Raw genomic sequence first — 21727 nt, 5'->3', positions numbered from 1 at the left:
TTTCTAACTATTCATAAAAAGTGCTTTATAAGATCTGAATCACTAGTTCAAATCAGATGATCCGCGCCTTCTCCTGCTTCAAAATAAACCATTTACTTTGCATTTACCTAGCAAGTGTATTTTCAACCTAGTCTGTGCTCTGGAGTTCCCACGAAAGAGCGACGTGTCCCTCCGCTGGCCAGGTCTGAGTTGCCTTGTTGATGGATTTAACCTACGGGGAGTAGACGGCGAGATTCTGCCTGTGAACAGCGTGCAGTGGATGCAGTCACGCCGCCGGGCCGGGGTGCGCCCTGGGGGTGGCCAGAGGCGCACCGCACTGCAGGTGCGTCTCCGGTAGGCAGAGCCGGAGGCCGAGGGATACCTCTGCCGGCCGATGCTCCGAGGAGCCAGGCAAAGGGAAGAGGCGGCAGAGCGCAGCCGTGACGTCAGCCAGTGCTGGCGAGTGATGGGGGGGGGAGGGAGGGGGAGACACTGACACAAACACAGCGGATCCTCGCCCGGCTCAGGAGGCGCGCGCTGCGCCGGCTGCATCTGCAAGGACGGGGTTAGCTCCAGGGGGAGTGAGGGTCAACGCCACGCACTGTCGGGGAGCAGCGCACACCCTGCCAACTTCAGGTGAGAGGGGCACCTGGGAGACCCTGTGCTCGGAATGAGTGTTCTTGCAACAGATACATTGCAGCTCATGTCAGCGGCAGTGCCCGAGTGAGGGTGTCCAGCGCTAGCCCAGTGCGCCAATACCTGCCTGTATGCGCCGAGCGCGCATCGCCTCCCGTGGGGCTGCGTGCATAGGTGTCAGACATTAACAACAGGTACCGCGGGCTTCTGCTCGCCCTGGCCCAGCAGCCCTCCTGTCTTCTCACACGCCGCTGCTTGTTACGTTGTCGACTCACGGCTGACAGATTGGTGAGGTGCAGGCAGAAAATGAATGAAAAGGGTGTTTACTGCTGTTTCTGAGAACCCCGGCGAGCGTTGTTTTGCCAGCTGTCATTGCAACATGCAGATAAAATGTGTGTCCGTGGAAGAATGAACAGTCTCGATAAAGAACCATTGGGGTTTGCATCTTCGAGTCAAAGATTTTCCACCAGTTTGTGCCTAAGGCGTGCTCCTAGCCATTTCTTGAAAGGAGGTGGGAGATGATGTACATTAAGATCCTGCCGCCTTCTTTTACTGGGTGTATATGAATGGTCACATGACAAGCATGCTTAAATATTGCTTACTGTAATATCGAGTGACATTTTGCTTTCTTCTGGCTGGCTCTGTAACGGGGTAACACCACGTACCTTGAGATCTGGTACCATTCAACTTTTTCTGCGCACGGGTATGGCAGTTCTGGATTGTGGCATGCATCGTTTTTCAAAGGAGGCAGTGAGCGGCCGGTGTTGCAGCTGTATACTGTTCACATGACAGTCTTCTGACGCCGACGGCTGCCTGCTTCTCCAGAGAGAGGCGGCGGGCCATTAGGGGAATGCTCGGCAGAGAGAAGTGGAAATGCATCAAACTTCAAATGAATGCACTTGACGTGATGTTTCTTTTTTCGCACCAGCGAGAAAGCAAAGTAAAAAAAAAAATGCTTTCTGTGCTCAAATGCAGTGTCACAAGGTAAGCGCAGTCGGCTGATGCTAACAAGGGTAGGTGGTCGTGTCATTCTAAGTTACAGTGGCGAATCAAGCGGCACGCTTGGATAAAAGACACCTCTCCCTCTGCATAATGAATGGCCACGTTTGTGCTCAGTCGCTGCTCTGCAGCAAACAGTGGGTCGTTGCTTACTGAGCGTTTGTGATTATTCATTTAAAGTATTTTACGTGTATTTGGCAATTCTGGCACTGTGTTCTTTCTAAAGCCCCAATGAGCTGAACATGCGTCAAGAAACTGATACAATACAACACGTTAAGTACAGGTCGTGACGACCACAATTTATTTATTTATGCATTTTTATATAGTGCGGACTTTACCCGAAGGTGTCAGAGCGATTCACAATAGGAACAGAACTGATACAAGAGAACATTACAAGTGAGCAAATTACAAAAGCAAACGTTACATTACATGAGGCAAAAGTGACAATTGTGAGCCAACAAAATACAAGAGGTAGCAAACGGTGCATTACAGGAGAAAAAAAGTGACGTGTGCAGGTTACAAAAGCGTCAATAAATGGAGGACCCTCAAACACAAAAACAAACATTATGTAGGCAATGGTGGCATTTGTGCAAGAATCGAAAGCAAACAAAATGTAAGACGTAGCAAACAGTGTGATACAAGAGAAAAGTGACGTGTGCATGTTATAAACGAGTGCCAAACATAGGTAGAAGGATAATACTGCAATAAATGGCAGACTCTCAAACCACAAGAACACACTGGGAAGGCACTTCCATAGTCATGGAAAGAAGAATTTTCTATAATGGAAGGTCTTCCTTCAGGTAAAAGAGAGGGCGTGAATTAAGTTTGGAAGTGTCTTTGAAGGAGGAGAACTTTGAGGTCAGTTTTGCAGGCCTGGGAGGAGGTGGTGGTCCGAAGTTGGGGCGGAAGTGAGTTCCAGATTCTCACTGCGCTGCCTGAAAAGGATTGGGCCATCGATCTTTCTTTCTTGAAAGTGGGCGGTTCAAGCAGTAGATTTTCCGTATTTCGTGATGGTCTAGAGCCTCCCGAGAGTTTCAGTTTATTCGCCAGGTAGCGAGGAGAGGAGGAGTGCAAGGCTTTGTGGGTAATGCAGGCAGTCTTGTAGATAGCTCTTGCCTCGATGGGAAGCCAGCAGATGGTGGATAACATGGGTGTGATGTGGTCGCTTCTTTTGGCCCGATAAATAAAATGAGATGCTGAATGGAGAACAGACTTGAGGGGGGACAGGTGGGATTTGGGGAGGCCAGTAAGAAGAGAATTGCAGAAGTCCAGTCTGGAGAGGACCAGCGATTGGACCAGAGTTTTAAGGTCATGCTCCGGGAAGAAGCGACGAATCCCCCAAAGGTGGTGCAGTTGGTATTGAGCAGACTTTGCAATTGAATTAATGTGGGAGAGTAGATTGAGTTTTGTGTCGAGGATGACACCAAGGGATTTTGCGCTGTCGACAATGATGGGTTTATTGTTCAGTAGATTCATCTGGTCCATCCATGATTGAACCGGGGGAGGAGAAAGTGAGGAGGAGAGGAGGAGGAATTCAGTTTTGGAGGGATTCAGAATCAGTTGATGTGTTGACATCCAGCTTTGAATGGAGTCCAAAGTAGAGCTTAGGACGGAGAGATCATGAGTGGAGGCAACCTTGAGATAGATTTAAGTGTCGTCTGCGTAGAGATGATAGTGTACCCCAGATTTACTTAGGAGATTTCCTAGTGGTTCCAAATAGAGATTGAACAATGTGGGGGCAAGTATAGAGCCTTGAGGAACACCTTGACCCACCGCCAAAGGAGATGAAAGACTGACCGCTATTTTGATCATTTGGGATCTATCAGAGAGGAAGGAAGCAAACCATTTGAGTACAGTGCCCTCCATGCCCATTCTCTGTTGAAGAGTGTTGAGGAGGGTGTTGTGATTGACAGTGTCAAAGGCTGCAGAAAGGTCAAGGAGAATTAGAAGACAAGACCCCCCGAATCGAGTATCCGCAGCGCATCATCAATCACTTGCAGCAGGGCTGTTTCAGTGCTGCAGTTTTGGATGAAGCCGGACTGAAAATTGTCAAGAAGATCATTGTCCTTGATATGACGAGAGAGTTGTTTCGCAACACATCTTTCTGTGATCTTCGCAAGAAAGGGTAGGTTAGTGATGGGGCGGAAGTTGTTGAGGTCATTCGCATCCGCAGTGGGTTTTTTAAGCAGAGGGCTGACCTGCCCAGTTTTGAAGGGAACAGGAAGGGAGCCTTGACAGAGGGAGAGGTTGACCAGAGTGGTCCAATAGGGAAGAGAATGGGTATTGAAGTCAATGGCAATGGCACTAGGGATGGGGTCAAGAGAATGGTTGGAGGGCTTTGTTTCGAGGATGCACTTGAGGAGGACATCTTCAGAAATGGGGTCAAAGTTCTGCCAAATGGCTAGTGATTTGCGCTCCTCTGGAGGGGTAGGATGAGCGACCTGATCCACAAGTGATTTCACTTTTTTGTCAAAGAATACAGCGAAATCAGCAGCTTTCTTTGTAGAATCCTCCAACTTGGCGGTTGGGGGAGAGCAGTTAATATTCTTGATGAGATCGATTAGTTTTTTGGGTCTATTTTTGGGTGAGTCAAGGAGGGTTCTGAAGTGGGATGCTTTCCCAAGGAAGATGTGCTTGTGGTACTTGGATCTTGCTGAACGAAACGTGGCCAAATTATTGGTGGAAGGTGCTTGCCTCCATTGTTTCTCCAGGAGTCGTAGGTGCTTCCTTTCTTCATAGAGGGATTTGTTGAACTAAGGCGCTGAGGGAATGGGCCTTTTCTTTTTGCTTTGGAGAGGTGAGACATTATTGATCTCTACTGCAAGGACTGAGAGGCATTGGGAGGTGAGATCGTCAACATCTAGGTTCGGGTCTAGCCATGGAAGTGACAGCAAAGCTGATTCACAGAGGGAAACAGTGTCAATATTTTTAGTGTCATGGAACCAGGAGGTAGCCCTCTTAGATTGGCCAAGAGTTACAGAGTGTGCTAGGTGAAGAGAGAATAAAATGAGGAGGTGGTCAGACCAGTCTACGTGAATAGGGGTAGCGATAGAAAGCATGCCTGCTTTAGAAATAACAAGGTCCAGGATTGAGCCCTTAGAGTGTGTTGTTTCTGTGAAGTGTTGGATAAGATCGTTTGTAGAGAGGAATGTGGCCAGCAGGTTCGCGGACGAGTCTTGCCGAGAGCCCCAGTGGAGATTGAAGTCACCCACGAAGGTCTGATTGTCACTTTGCGAGTATTGGTCGCTGATGAAGTCAGTGAGTTCCTCCATAAACGAAGGGCCGCTGCCAGGTGGGCGGTATATGACATGGAATCTGAGGGGTGAGCGGCGGTGTAGTTGAAGCTCAAGAGATAGACATTCAAAAGTGCGGAAGGCGCTGATGGGAAAAGCCTTAAGTTGAAGGGAGTTTCTAAAGATGACTGCAACACCTCCCCCAACTTTGATAGGTCTGTCATTCCTGAAGATAGAGTAGCCTGTGGGTAATAGGAGATCAAACATAGAGTGAGACGTATCATTGAACCAGGTCTCTGTTAGGAAGAACAGGTCAATATTGTGAAGGGTGATGGTATCAGAGATTTCGGTGAATAATGAGTGAGGTTAGATCAGCAAACATTTGCTTTGTCACCCGAGGCTAGTTTCTGATTTAGGTATATTTCGAATGGGAGCCCACCACGCTGTACACTAAATTGAACAGATCAATCTGTAATTCACTTTTCAAGTCCTTCTTTTATGCCTCAAGATTGTTTCTCAGATTATTAAATAACAGTCGCCTTTAAATGCGGCTGCAGGACTTACTTTTCAGGGATTCCTGCCTTTCTTCTAACTTCTTCGGTTGCACGTAAGGCTTTGCTTTTTATTAGGAAAATGACCTGAATAATTTTATTTTCCTTCAGTACAGTGCTCCAGCATCCACAAGTTAGGTTCTTCTCACTCAACAAACAATATAAATCAGCACCGGAAGAGTTGGTGACCAGACAAAGTGAATGAAGTTACAACTTTATTTTAGGAACCGGAAATCATGTTGATTTTATCACTGATAGTACCTATAGAGTACTCATATTTAAAATCAAGTCCAAAATAGGGAACAACACTCTGTAGAAGACCAGTGATGATTGAGGGTTGAGAGTTTTAAACATAAACCTATGCTCAGGGCCGGCTTTAGGGCAGTGCGACTGGTGCGGCCGCACTGGGCGCTGACCTGTAGAGGGGGTGCTGACCTCAGGGGATGCACTGTGTTTAGCAATAATTTACAAATGGAGAGATGAGGGGCGCTTATGCCCAGTGGTAGTGATAGAATCCGAGGAGGAGGTCATGGGTGTGCCAAAAATGATTGTTGCACCTGGTGCCACCAGCACTAAAGCCAGCCCTGCCTATGCTCATAGACTGTCGAGAAGCTGAGGTGCCACGCAAGCAGTGAACAGGGGGGCACCCTCTCCTTTGATAGTAAAACAGCTATATTTACGGTCCAGTGGGCCTCTCAGTCTGCTGAGTACTGTCGTCACTGCACCTGGCGCACTAGGCTACACCTGCGCCCATGGGTCACCAGGACACAATGAGGCCTCCATACACATCTAGACGAAAGGCAGAGAAATGTCATTCCTCTTCTACATGGCAAAGACATTGCACATGTTGGTGAGCTTACCCACAAATAACTCAGTTTGTTTTAAGTTTGCCATTATGGGGTGAGAATTATCCCATTTACGATGTCCATTCCCCAGAAGAGCCTTTCCGCATGAACAAGGACCCCCTTCTGCCGCCTTAACATCTGGAAACACCCTGAAAACATTGCTATCACTCTTATCCTCAGAATCTTGTAGAAGGCCAGAAGCTGTCAGCATCTAACTAGCCATGTATCTTTGTCAGAGTCATCAGTGGATGTTGCTATCATTAGTGCAGCAGGTGCAGTGGTACCAAGGCCCAGCAATGTGGGCAATTACTCATCCTATTTGTTGCTGCCTTATATGACTCAACATGGAGTAGAAGTAGATTTCCATTGTTTGCATTAATGCCCATGACACTACTGCGTCTTCTCAGAGGGTTGCGCCTACAGAGTGTTCTGTTCCCAGTCTGTACAGTGCAAATCACTTGAAACATAAACACTTGCTATATAAACTATGTGCATACTATCTGAAGAGTTCCTAGCTTTCCTATTAATTTCCTATGAACCCATATGGGAGTCCAAGCACTACTCTCATGAATTGTACAATATGCTAACCACTATCAGAGCTTGTTGATCTCAAAAACTTACATTGCAAATAAATAACTTTGCAAATAAATAAATAAATGAATAAAAGTAAAAATTAAAATCAGGTTAGGGACTCATTATTTTTTTTAGGAGCCCACCATTTTTCAATGCAGTATTTGCTAACTACCAAGTCTTCATAGTTTTAATTGCACATTATTCCTCTTTAGTCCACCACTCTATAATTAATGTTTATCTTTTGCAGCGTCTTTTTCATGCCTTCTTACACCCTTTCACACTGTTTTCCTATTTTTCACTTCTTCCTTCTTTTTCCCTGTTCGTCCTTTCTTTTTCTTGCGCTAGGTTTCCTTTCTTCTTCTTGCGTTAGGTTAAAGTCTGATGATGAAAACTAACTCACAATAACCAAAAATTAGTGCAGGTGCCACCCACCTGCAATCATTTGCTCACTTTAGTAATATTTGTCTCCTTCCCTCATATTATTATTTATTATTATTATTATTATTTGGAATCTTATATAGCGCGTAGTTACCCTCGGGCATCCCAGCGCTTAACCAAACGGCAACGATAACCACAGAGCCAAATCAATCACATCACATAGGGAATAAGTATGTTTTTAAAAGCTTCCGGAAACGAAGAGTGCAAGTCTCTAATCGCATCCTCAATGGAAGCGCATTCCAGAGGGTGGCTGTGTGAACCGAGAATCTTCTACCCCCAGTACGAGCCCTATTGACCCTAGGGACCTGAAGCATATGTTTCTGGTCAGATCGCAAAGCTCTGTTTGCCTTATATGGCACCACTAAATTCTTTAAAATGGGAGGTCCCCTCCCCTGGAGGATTCTATGTGCTGTGCAGAGGGCTTTAAATTTCACCCTCTCCCGCACCGGAAGCCAATGCAATGACTTCAGAGCAGGTTTGGCTGACTGTCTCCTTGGCACATTCGTCAGCATCCTGGCTGCGGCATTTTGTACCCGCTGAAGCTTACTGAACGTAGCTTCAGGGGCCCCAAGGAAAATAGCATTGCAATAGTCAAGCCTTGAGATGATCAGACCCTGGATAAGTAACTTCCTTGATGTCAGAGGGAGGAGGGGCAAGACTTTACGGGCTGAACGAAGGAGCCCGAAACAGATCCCTGCCGTTTTCTTAGCCTGGGTCTTAAAAGAGAGGTCTTGCTCTAACCACACCCCCAAGCTCTTGATCTCCTGCTTAGGGCTGGGAAGCTCGCCCAGGCAACTGGGCCAGATGGTCGAAGGGAGTAGGGGAATCTTATGCCCTAGCAGCATTATGTCGGTCTTGGAACCATTTAATTTAAGCGCTGATTCGCACATCCAGGCATGCACTTTGGCCATACATAGGCGCAGCGAATCCGGGTTCTTCACCAGTTGGGACAAAGCAACCACCAGCTGAGTATCATCAGCGTAGCTGACAATTTTTATCCCAAATGGGGCTACCACGTCCTCCAGGGGGGCCATATACACATTAAACAATGTGGGGCTCAAAGAAGAGCCCTGTGGCACCCCACACTGGAGGGGGATGGATGTTGACCGCTCGCTGCCTTCCCAGACCTGATAGGTCCGACCGCACAGGAATGACCGGAGCCACTGCAGTGCCACTCCCACAACCCCCACATTGGACAGCCGTTGGATCAACACTTGATGGTTCACAGTGTCGAAAGCCGCACTGAGGTCCAGGAGGATCACTGCCACTGACCCTCCTGAATCCAAGATGCTCCTAGCTTCCTCAACGACTGCCAATAGGGCGGTGTCAGTGCCCTGCCCTGGCCGAAAACCCATTTGTGACTCTCGTAGCAGACCGTTGGACTCCAGAAAGGCTGACAGACGATGGTTAACCAGCCTTTCAGCTATCTTACCAAGTCCCGGCAGCAGAGAGATGGGCCTGAAGTTTGCCAAATCCGAAGAATCCAGATTAGGTTTCTTCAAGAGAGCCTTTACCACTGCTCTTTTCCAGCTTGGCGGCACCACACCCTGGGCAAGGGAAGTATTGATTAAGTTTGTAACAGGAGCCGCGATGACAGAAGACACCTGCTTCAGAAACCTCATAGGGGCAGGATCCCCAGGAGAACCACTCTTCATAGACCCCAACTCCTTCATGACTTCTGCCACAGATATTGGGCCAAAAGTGTCCAATATGGCACGATCTCCTCCTACCTGATTACCCAAGTCTGTGCTCTGCACAGACTGAGGCAACGCACTTATGATAATCTCTATTTTCGAATGGAAGTACGCCGCCAACTCCTTGCACTTCTCAGCGGGGCTATCATAAGTCACCGGGGGCTCCGGGATTTTGAGGATCTCCTTTATTACTTTAAAAGTCTCTCTTGACGAGTTGGAGGAGCTTTTTATTCTTTCTTCAAAGAAGTGGGCCTTAGCACCACGAAGGGCTTTTTTATATTCTCTAATTGCTGCACGCTATCCCTCCCGACTGACCACCCCCCAGTCTTTCCTCCAGGCCCTCTCCAACTTTTTGCATTCCTTCCTAAGGATTCGCAGTTCCGGTGAATACCATGGAGCAGAACCCATTCTCTTTCCCCTCTTTGCCACTCTCTTTTTAGGGAGGATGGCGTCCAGGAAATTGGTCACCCACAGATCGAAATCCCTGTCGGCTACAACCGGGTCCAAGGCTAAAGGAGGACAAGAGTCCTCGAGTTTGGCAATCCAGTTATCCACTGATAACCTGGACCAGGCTCTCTCCCAGATATAAACCCTTTGAGCAGGGGCGGGTCTTAGATCACACTGCAGAATTACCGGGACCAGAAAATGGTCTGACCACGGCAGAGGGCAGGCGGGCAAGGCCTTAAGGTTCGAGATATTCGAAAAGATGGGATCAAGAAGGTGGCCCTTCATATGCGAGGCTCCTAAATTGCTTAAACTAAGATTATAAGCATTGAGGTCACACTGCAGATCAACAGCCACTGAGTCCGCCGTATCGTTGAAGTGCAAGTTCAGGTCCCCTAGCACCATAAAATTAGTCCTAGAAGAGGCTAGCAGCGTGACTGTTTCCATTAAGGAGGTAACAATATTTATGGTGACATTTTTGTTCTGGGTTGGGCGAGATTCAAGGGCATTTCAAATATATGCTGCATGTATCCTAGTGTTGTCACATTAAGTATTCTGGATATTCCATGGCCTTCTTCGGAACATATCAGGGTGGGCATTAACTCAGGCAAAGATATTTTGGTCTGGCAATACCGACAATGGATGCAAAAGGATATTAGACACATATTTGTTTATATTCTGCCTCGTGAGTGTGTTTGGCATATAAAAAATGTTCCCGCATTTTGAGCCCCCACTGCAACTTGTCATGGGGTTCCTGTCAATCTATCAAGGGTTGGTAAACAGCAGCTACTCATCCGCGAGGGTCTCAAGGTGCAGGGGGGAAGGCCGGGTAGTTCTGTTGAGTGCAGGGGTCATCCGAAGAGCCAGGTCTTGAGGTATTTCCTGAACTGGAGCAGTGTGGGAGCTTGCCGGAGGTGGAGGGAAAGGTTGTTCTAGCCTTGGTTGAGGGATAGGAGAAGGAGTTTCCTCCCGTTCTGGTCTTGTAGATATGCGGAACAGTGGCCAGAGAGAGGTCAGCTGATCGGAGGTGTCTTTTGGGTGCGTGGAAGGAGAGGTGGTCATTCAGTTAAGTTGGCCCCGTGTTGTGGAGGGCCTTGTATGCGTGACTGAGGAGATTAAATGTTATTCTTTTTTCAATAGGGAGCCAGTGGAGATTGTGGCGGTGTTGGGTGATGTGGCTGTGACGGGGATATCTAGGATCAGTCTGGCTGTGGCATTCTGGAAGGTCTGGAGCTTGCAAAGTAGTTTCTTGTTGATTCTGGTATAGAGAGCGTTGCCAGTCTGCTACCGAAGAGAGTGAGCATGACAGTTTTTCTGGATTCATATGGGATCCGTCTGAACATTTTTTGGAGTATGCGGAAGGTGTTGAAGCAGGCCAAGGATACAGCGTTGATCTGGTTGTTCATTGTGAGCAATGAGTCTAGTATGATGCTGAGGTTCCATGTGTGGTCTGTCAGGGTGGGAGAGTTCCTTGCGTGGGGGGCTACCAGGAGTCGTCCCATGCGGAGGGGGTGGAGCCAAGGATGAAGACTTCTGTTTTCTCATAGTTGAGTTTCATGCAGCTCTTCTTCATCCAGGTGGCGACGACTTTCATCCCTTCTTGGAAGTTGTGTCTGGTGATGTTGGGTCATTGGTGAGGGAGATGATACGCTGTGTTCCTGTAGTTTAAAAGTGGCCAACCTACACCTGAGGGGCTGAATACACGCTACATTGTCTGTTTAATCACTTACTATGTAAATGAGCTCCATTTTGATTAATTGCATTTAAATGTATCTTATGAGGGTATACTGAAAACCAGGCATGGATCAGGCCCTGCTGCTCCAATGCTGTACTTTAGAAAAACACTGGGAGAGAAAGGGTATTTTTATATGTCTATGTATAACGGGAATACTCCTAGTCCCCTTGGTTAATGATAAACAAACAAATGAAGGAGTACACCCAGGAGGTGCTTTAATCCCTTCTATCAAAAGAAGGAGAAAAAGGGAGGTGCACTAGAATGTCTAAAAGGACAGATTCATCCTTTGTTTAGAAGACCCCTCACTCACCAACATGGTTGGTGACATGCTTCATCATCGGGGTCCCACCCGGACAGCCGAGTCCTGACGAAAACCCCATATTTATATCAGCGGTTGAAACATGTAGACCACATTTTTTACCTTCACCACACTAGCTTGAACACCTGAGTCCTACCTAATTAGGCATTGGTGTCCAGCTAAAATCATTTTTTATAGTTGCCCAGACACTCCAGAATAAAGTTTTTATAGTGAGTAGCTTACTGGACAATTTTTTAAAATCACCACACTTCATTTTATTCACACATAAAAACCAAAAAAACAAACCCGCTCCACTGTAGTCAGGTGTCGCAGCACACCCAGATGGCACTCGGCTGTCCGGGTGGGACCCCGATGATGAAGCATGTCACCAACTAGGTTGGTAAGTGAGGGGTCTTCTAAACAAAGGATGAATCTGTCCTTTTAGACATTCTAGTGCACCTCCCTTTTTCTCCTTCTTTTGATAGAAGGGATTGAAGCACCTCCTGGGGGTACTCCTCCATTTGTTTGTTTATTTTTAGTAGAATAACTTAACAGTCAATGGTTCAAAACACTAGCAACATGTTTTTTAACTATGCTACTCAATAATGCTTTGTTTACCAAACTCAGATGAAAGGTTGATAAACCTGTATTTGACTTGATGGGCTCATAAATATTCACATGCATCTGCAGTGGAAGTACTGAGCCACCCAATGGTCCTATGTTGTCTAAATGTACAGTGATAAATGGGTTTCCTATCCTGATGTCATAATTGGACATCTGTTATTGGTTACCAGTGGGCACAGTTCCAGACCACAAGTTTTATCTATCATCCTCTGTAATCCTGTAACTGTCCCCTCCCAAAGTGCAGTCTAATACAAATGGAACCCTCACTAGTGTTGTTACATGCTTTTACTAGCAAAAATTCTGCCACAGTATCTATTAGGTAACTGTGGGTCACTCCTTTAGTGGCTCAGTACTTGTAAGAAAAGGCATCATTTAGGGGCCGTTATGCTTTGGCACTGAGAATCAGGGTCCCTTTACCTCTCATGTCACTGTGAGAATTTAAAGTGGTGTATTAGTTTTTTGTGAAATTGTATGATTTTTGTAAACCGGGTATATGAGTTCATTAGGATGAAAGGCTGTTTGATATTATTTCTATTGATGTCGTTCATGTTAAAAGAACATCTGATATTACTTACTGCAATGTCACCAGTGGGATAACTACTTGTACTATCATGTGTACCTTCTCTCATTTCTCTAGCCCCAATTGTGTCCCACCCAGTACCACGTTTGAGAGTGGGTACTGCTGAAATCTGTTGTCCTGAGGGTAGAAGGGCAATATTTTGTTTCTGACTACAATAATCCCAACCTGTAGATGTATTCGAATATTTTGGACCAAAATGATAATGCATATTACTTATTTTGCCCTAGGTCAATCTAAAGGCGTAAAGTGGAGTATATTAACATTATCAGGCTTACTTTCCACTTAGAAACATAATAACTTTGCACAAGAATGCTTATTCTTGTCTATTGCGGACTTCTTTATCCTGATGATCAGCTCTTGAAGTGCAAAGATCAACTGTGATACTATAAGACTCTTAGCAACCAAGCTAAATACTCTTATTTTCATAGAGAGTGTGATAAAATAGCAATTTTTGAATGGCAACTCCCATTTTTCACGGCATTTTTATTTTTGGTCTTAAGACTCCGCAGACTGGGGAACTGCTGTCCAGTGCCAAAGTATGTACTGTCACACCTAAAACATGTTGCTAATCCTTGACTGACATGCCTAACTCTCGTATGAGGACAAGTCAGCAAAAGCTATTTACACTGTAGGTGGCTCAGGCTTTCCTATGTGAAATTTAGAGAACAGATTAAAATATTAGTTCTGCTATTCCAGGTTTGAGAAAACCTGCTAAAATGATTCATCCACAGGTTTTATATTTATTAAAGCTGTATGGTCCAATAGTTAGGTTGAATTTGTAATAAATATTTAACAAAATCAACTTTTGGAAAGTTAGTGTTCCCTTTCCGGACCTCTTGGTGGCTAGTTTACATTAAATCTTCAGCAGCTACCCAACAAGGGCCTGACCTTAATGATGTCTAAAAACTATTCCCAGAGCAGAAACAATGGTAGAGGTGTGGGGGATGTTTTGCAGGAAGGCAATTTAGGGTGAGCTCAGGATCAGTATCAATTTGTAAAAGGGCCCAAACATTCTCCAGTAAATAGAAGTTGAGACGTGGGGAAGGCAAACCTGTGTTCCCCCAGCCAGGCTGGCTTTAAACCCGTTGGGAGGGAAGCTGTCTTCAGAATCAGTTTTGAGTGTCCACAAAGGAAGGTACTACTTATTTCCTTGTGCACACCTGTGCGTTGGTGCACAGGCTATGCAAAAGGGAATCCCCATCTTGGATTTGAAGAGTAAGATGCAGTGTTGGATTGCATACAGCCGGGCAAACAGCTGAATAAATGGGTAGAAATGCGCTTGGGAACCTTTACTAAGCGAGTGAAATTTAGGTGACACTGGCGTAAATTAATGCAATTTAGGTCATTTCTCATTATGCAAACATCCCAGAATAATGCATTTTGTGGAATTATGTGCCATTTGTGGTAAAAACGTACAGCAAAATGTGCCTTTGAGGTCAAAATGTACCTCAAACAGCTATGTTGAATGCACAGGTTCAGAAACAGAGAATAAGCCGAGCTGTATTAGAATTTAGAATTTTTCACCCTTTTCCCTTTCAAGGAAAATGTAAGGGTCTTGATGAGATAATGGTACAAGAAGGGAATCATCCTGAAATGCCATCAACAGTCACATGGTACATCTTGTCAAATTTAGCTAGTCTGATAAATCAAGGGTCATGCATTTATTTTGCATTACATACAGACTCTGTCCTTGCACTTTATCTATGTTATCTATTACGTATAAATTCTTGATTGACTCAACATTGATCCACAGAAACGTCTATGCAATGAGTATACATCAACCATCATCTTGATGTTAAACATTTGATGGATTCAAACTATAAGTATAATCAACAATGGGATTCAATAAAAAAGAATCAAATTAATATTTTGTTATACAATATTTCTCTTTTGACCGAGACATTAGTGCATCAGACTTCATTTCATGAAGATTTGTGAAGCATATCTGGAAAGAAATTAAAGCTCAATGGGAGAGATGACAACTGTTGCAGTTTGGTTTAGGCCTAGCCAGCCGCGGCCTGTGCTGGTAAGAGAGGTGGGGCCAGGTGAAGGGGGATTTTGATGGATGATGAAATGGGAAATGTAATTATTTATTTAATTTTCCCTCGAATTCGTCTGTCAAAATCCCCCCTCACCCAGCCCCACCGCCCCACAACTTTTACCTGCACGGGCTGCGGCTGGCCCTGGCAGACATCAGATAATGCTATACAACTAACCCTCATTAACTGTGGCATGTTCCCAGACCATGACAATCCAAATGACAGATCAGACCTAGAGCCGCTGGGTAACTATGGGGTATTGAATTTACTGTATGGCCGTGTTTGTCCACAGAACCTGCAACCAGTCACAACAAGCATTGGCATAGCCAAAAGGTCTCGCTTTTGGGACCTCATAAGCATTTAGTTATGCAGCACAATATCCTTGGTGCAACAACTGTTGCATGGATAAACACTTGTATGGTCCCAAAGTTGAGACCTATTGGCTATGCCAATGTTTGTTTAATTTTTGTGGGCCGGTTTTGTGATCTGTTAGGCCTGTTTGTTCTCTGGTATTACCACAAACATTACCTACAAGAATCACAAATGCATGTAGTCGCCCATATCTTGTAAAATACATATGCAGAGGGTTTTTACATGTTGAAAACTACCGTGATTTGCAAATTTGTTCCACTTTTTTAGCTATATATTTTGCTACAAGGGCTACTTTCATTTTGGTGCCTGGGCCTATTGTCTTAGTCCGCCCCTGGATGCAGGTCCAAATGTCTATGCCGTCTAGGAGGCTGCAGGTGTGATTTGCATGAGTAGCCTGTGCATCTACTAAAGATACCCATGTATGACCTACAGGTGTTACTTTCAAACCCCAGTAAAGCGTACCGATGGGTTTTGCTGCTGCAATCTGTGTCTGAGCTGCAGGTCACATGTTCTAACAGTTTTAAGACAGCACCATTGACACAATACCGTCTCTGACATCTGCAGATCCAGATTGCCTGGAAGAGTGGGTCCATGCACTTGCTAAAGACATGTTTGTGTGACCTACAGGTGGGACTGGCCTTTTAATAGCTCAGTAGCCTTGGTACATGCTGCATAGATAATTGTTGACTAAAGGCTACAGGGTCGAATAGATTGAAATAAAACTGAGATAGCCTGGTCGGTTCGTAATGGCAGCATATGACACTGAAGGCCACTGATCCCAAAGTTAGCAGTGAGTGAGTTTGGGCTTCTGCTAAACAGAGCTGCCTGTAACATGGAGGTCACAGTTTTACATCCCAGATAGTTAGTGCATTGTTTTGGGTGTCTGCTGCAGAGATGTTTTTATAAATTGCAGGTCACGAGAGCAATAAACGGTACAACGGTCATAGCCTTTATCCAGCAGCCGAAAATCGTCTAACTTGCACCCCAGGCCAGTGAGATAGTTCAGTGTATTAGACAGCTGTATTGGGATCTGGGGCTCACCTGGACACATGGGTTATAATAGCAGTATGGTACAATGGTGGGTTTATGCACCTACTGGAGACAATACTCCGGAGTTTTACATGTGTATCCTGTCCTGGTTGACTCAGCCTCCTGTCTCTCCACAATCAACACGTAGGACATTTTTTCTGGGTGAAAAGAGCAGCAATTAGTAAATTCCAATAGAGGCAGCTATGTGCCAGCAATGCAACTTTTCCAGTTTATGGCATGCGCTGAGCAACTTATTACCGTAAAAGACTCATTGCGCACCTCATCAGGTGGCCAGGTGTATGGCTGCTCCAGTGCAATATATAGCGTGTTTATGAAAAGTAGAAGCTGGACAGAAACCATGTAATAATGCCTGTTTTACATCTGGAAGGCTTGTTGTTTGTTTACATACTGCCTTCTCAGATGGCTGGCTTAAAGCACTATAGAAATACAGGTGCTCCGATCAGAAAGTTCAATCCTTGTAATTTTGGTTTCCTGAAGGATGCAATGCGGAGTTGTCCCAGTTTAGATTTTGACCTGGTTATTCCAAGAACCTTGCAAGGTACAATCCTTAGGTCAACTGGACTTTTTTCATGGCTAACGCTGCCTGATACTGTGGGTCTGTACAGGTTTATCCGGACTATAGCTAACCAACTGGCAACATATGATGCTATGTGCCCACCTTGGCCGTCCCACGACTCCCAAGCCGGAGTACAGTGACCCAAGCATCAGCCGTCCAGCATACAATAATGCCTGCATTTGATTGTTAGGTCTCTGTGTGTTTGTGTGTGGGGGCGTGGCCGTGGGTTGAGGATTATCAAAGCTTTTTTCTTGTGAGTTCCCTTAAACTTATAGAGATGACACGCATTTTAAAAATACAGTGCCGCCGTTCTCTTTAATGTCAGGTGCTGGGCTTCCTATTGCCTGAATTACCACTGACATTGCGGCTGTGTACAGCACACAGTTTGAACGGAAGAGCCGGGATCTCAAATTGTTCTTTATTGGGCGCCAGCAGCATATGCAGTGCTGAACTGTATCTGTGCATTTTGCATTTGTGTTAGTCCTACATTTAAGATGGAATACGAGAGCCAGACGCACAAAAATGCAAATACGAGAACAAGAGTGGACGTACTTTTTACACAAGGGACACAGGCCAACTTCAGATGTCTGGATGTCGAAAACGAATTTCAAACACAAAAGTGTGCTCTTTAGTAGTGGAGGACTAAAAATGTTGGCATCCATGTGGTTTTTACTTCGTTCTAAAGGATCAGACCACGATAAACAAGCATTGGCCGTGCGGCAGTAATAGTAACACCGCTCGGCCGTGAAAGAGAAAGTCATCGCGATCACGATCGTTGTGAAAGCGAAAGTGATCGTGATGACGCGCTAAAGCATGCAAGAGATGCGCGCACAGCTGCGCACGTGCTTGTGCGCGTGAGCGCAAGCTGGTGGCCGCTTTGGGAGCACTTCCAAAAGCTGCTACTAAATGTCTCTCCAAGCAGCACATGCGCGCTGACTCATCGAGACCTAAAAACGTCCTTACTCTGCTGGCATTGATTAATTAGATGTCCCACCTTCTGAAACCCCACTTTGGCATGGTGTATGTCTGCTACAAGATCCGGGCCTGAAGGGCATACACCCCTCTAACTTAATTGGCATATCAGGCTGGGAAACAAATGGGAGGGGAACCATATCAACACCTTTGAATAAAAGGTAACAGAGTACTTGCTAAAAACGATATTTATATCATTACTTACACACAGTCACAACATACACATACTCACTAAACTAAGGAACTGAATTTACCTCCTTTGTAAAAAAGATTACCATGGCACAACTGGATAAGAAGGGGATCCATAGAATATATAGATAGTTGGTTACACTCTGATACATCTGCACATTAAATGGGAGCAGGATTTGAATCCCTTACAATAGGCAGATTAGAACAAAGCCAAAATGGCCTCTTGTGCTTTTGTAATGTTTACCCGGTGCTGACTTCTTCAAGTAAAATACTTTGCAAGGATTATTACAGCCCCTAAAAGATTTTAGGAGAGGAATAGAACCCCCAAAGCAAACTGTCTTTAATGCAAGTCCTTATTTCATATTATATGGGATTTCCCAGTGTTACCCTGCCACACTCTGATCCCAAAATGGGAATACCAGGCAAAAGCACGAACGGAGCAGGCCTAGAGAGTAGAGACATGCACCTATTGGTTGCTATGGGCATGATGACAGCAAGAAGACGCGCACTGGTGATACAGTAAAAAACTACCCACATTGTTGAATATATTCGGGCATAGACTATTGAACAATGGTGGAATAATGTTCTATCCAGTGCTCAGATTTATCCTAAAAACTCGACATGGAGTAAGAATTGTGATTTTGCATTGTTGCTGTATACTACTAGACTGTTGTGGATTTAGGCTTTGTTTGCTCTTAAATTCATTGTTATTATTGGTCCACTGCTGTTCATTTTAATAACATTATGTCGCTGTGCTGTACACGATTTTCGTGTTGTTAAACCAATAAACAAATCTTCACAAGTTGCTGGGCTTAGGTATTTACAAGTTGCAATAATTTGGCATTTCTCTATGCTAGACCTTGGAAGTCTAAATCTGCCATCATGTCCTATCGGTCAAAGCGCTTCAATCTAGTATTAGTTTATTACGCCTTTTACTGTATATTTAGGAACAACAAATACTTTCCTTACTTCTCAGATGTTTTACCACCTGTGGAACACTATTTTGGATACTCCACTCTTGTTCTCTCAAGAAACATATGACCGTAGGAGAATCAGAGTACAAATAGTACACGTAATGAAACAGCAGGAATACACATAGGAAATGGTGAATATTCAATGTTTATTGGAAATAAACATTGTTAAAAAAGTATTTTACAGGGTGTTTTCAGTGATTTATAAACATTAGCACTCATTTCCCGTTAGCTGTTTGCTCTATGACATTTTAACAATTCTGTGCACAAATATAATTTTAGTATGATATGCTAGTCAATTGATTATTTCACGCAGTTTACAGTGCAAGTCGTTAAACACAACATTCAAATATTAATTTAGTTAACAGCAATTTTATAACAATGCCTGTAAGCGTAATATGCAGCTGAGGTTTACAGCACTGTACCAAACACACCATTTCATAATTCCACAGTGATTTTCGTTTTTAAGAAGCGACATATCATGAGATGATAAAAGCTCTTTTACATGGAGTAAACTTGATTGCGTTAAATCGATTCCAGAGGGATGGACGGATATGACAGCGATGATAAAGACCCCTACATGAATGGCCCCGTACATTAATGGCCCCGCAGAGATTGAGCATAACGGCAGGTATGGTAAATGGCTCCTCAGGAGGGTTGGTGATTATGGTGGAGTTTATTTTGCTATGGGGATGAGGTGTGATGGCAATGAAAATAATATCCCGATTGGAGTGATGTGAGATATTGTCAAGTTGACTCTGGAATGATTGAAGATAGTGAAGAAAATGTCCACATGGAGAAGGCGTGTGGTGATAGTAATGTTACTGATTCTACAGTGACAGTGTTCAAAGAGAATTGTAATTGCATTATATAAAGCACTTACCACACCCGACGAGGCACTTAATGCAGGGTAGCACAGTGGTCCAGAACCCAAGCTTAGTGGTTAATAGAGTCATTGGTTATTGCTGGTTACAGGTAATATTTTTATGCGCTCCAGCAAACCAGTCCATTCATTCCCTCCAGTTTCTTTGTGTTAGAATAATTCGATACGAGTTACGTTTGATCAGTAGTGGGGGAAAGTCAGTGTATGTGACTTCATAATGATTGGTCGGGTTATATATGCTCTAGAGGAGAGTAGGTATTATGTTTCAGAGGCATGACATTCAAGGAAGGACACGTTGCGATGTTTCAAACAGGTTGTGGCAATTTATGAAAATACACGAATAAAGATTAAAGCAAACCTGCATGTGACTCGTGCTCAAAGAGAGGAGGTATTGAAAGGATGCAAGGAAAAGAGAGGGTCATTAGAAAGAAAAAAGAAAAAGCGACAATCAGGTTTTTCGAATCAGTCTTCATGCTGGAGTTTAAAAATAAAGAGATTTGTTTTTTAGATAGCATGCACTTAAGGATACATGACTGTAGAAAGAAACAACATTATTCGCATCTGAAGATAGTGATACATTAGGTACTTTTGATAGGTACCCTTACCCGTGTGTGCATTTAGACATCCTGTGGCACACAATCACAAGAAACATAGCTTAAAGCTCTCTTTATTTATAACTGTTTTAGTATAATGCTTCAGAAAGTAGTTTACAGCCATGCACTGTTCCATCACAACTCAGACAGCCTGCCCAATGGTAGGGCTGCTTCTAGCCTATTGTTTCAGCAGCAATACCTGATAAGTAAGCACAGGCGTTGGAAGCACAAAGTAATTGGCTGGACACATACATAGGAAATATCGAGAGCATAGGCTGTTTAGATTACCTCAAGATAATAGCAAAGTGAGAAAAAAGATGGGTAACAAATGCAAACATGAACAAAAAAGGTTTTTGAAGTACTGGGGATGTTTTTTACTGATGCTCTTCCTCACATTTGGTCCATAGTATTAATTACTAGGCAAAGAGTTGATTTGAATGCCTCTGATTTAACATTGCACAAGATGGAAGGCAAGGAGAGATTCCCCAGACAGGTTTGCCTGCATTCCTGAGTCCAATGCCAAATCTATTGTCTTTGCCAATGTTTGTTATAGGTTTAGCACTTGCCATGACCTTTACATTTTCCTCATATTATATGTATAACATGCTTATATATATATATTATATATGTTGCATTTATGCAGTGACTACTTGGGAGCTAAACCGCATTAACAGAAGTTAATGCCCTTTTGCACAACTTGTAAATATATGAATTATGTCGCATTAGTATACTTTGGTTAATCACCACGTGTACAGTGATTTAATATAGCTGTCCGCTTTATTTTTTCAGCTTCTTTTTTTTTAATGTGCCGGATATAGAATGTGTATTTATACAGGAATAGTGAAAGCATTTGCACTTTATTGCCATACCTTGCTCCGGTTATTTGCACATGTATTGAAACAGTGTTTACAAGTGTGTTTTCAATCTGTCTATTTAAGTAACAACCAATCAGTAAGGACGCTGATGCCGCACCAGCACTTTAAATTCACGCAACTTTTTTCGTTGCGCCATGTGACCAAGCCCTCTGTGTAGGGCGAAACGTTATCCTGGCGTGGTGTGCGATAAAATAAAAAACTCACCTGCACTCTGGGTCTTCCGTGTCCTTGTTGGAGTTGGCTGATCATTGATAGCTGGCGCAGCGGCGGGGCACAAGCAGCGATACATTTCGAGCCGGTTGAGTGTTTCTCCGGCGTTTGGAAGATCCCTCCTTCGTAAGTGGCCGAGCAGCAGGAAACCGTGACCTCCGCTCAACCGGAAGTCTTTTGCTTTCTCCCGTTGGGGAGTTACTTTCTCGGCCCCTGGACGTCTGGGACATTTGTTTGCTGTTGGGCTTTGTCGGATGCCTTTTGGGACGGCTGTCTCAATTGTGGCGTCCGTGTTTCAGCAACAAGCCACAAAGAACGTTTCCAGTGGAGGAGTTGTGCACGACCGGAGGAAGGGCAGCGATTACTGCAGCAGCCTCCGTGCAGAGTG

The 21727-nt window shown here is 44.5% G+C and overlaps 1 protein-coding gene across 2 annotated transcripts in view; it reads left to right on the top strand.

Moving 5' to 3' along the window:
* Positions 1–521: 521 nt before the first annotated feature.
* The window catches only part of DGKB (diacylglycerol kinase beta), a 1755973-nt gene continuing 1734767 nt past the window's right edge, over positions 522–21727 (top strand). For both annotated transcript variants that reach the window (XM_078663763.1, XM_078663762.1), the window contains exon 1: positions 522–615. The gene's annotated coding sequence lies outside the window, so the exon portion shown is untranslated. The remainder of the gene's footprint in view (positions 616–21727) is intronic.

The sequence above is a fragment of the Lissotriton helveticus genome, chromosome 10, assembly GCF_964261635.1.
Source record: "Lissotriton helveticus chromosome 10, aLisHel1.1, whole genome shotgun sequence".
Taxonomy (NCBI): Eukaryota; Metazoa; Chordata; class Amphibia; order Caudata; family Salamandridae; genus Lissotriton; species Lissotriton helveticus.
The sequence above is the reverse complement of the archived record's forward strand: the minus strand, read 5'-3'. Positions and strand labels throughout refer to the sequence as shown.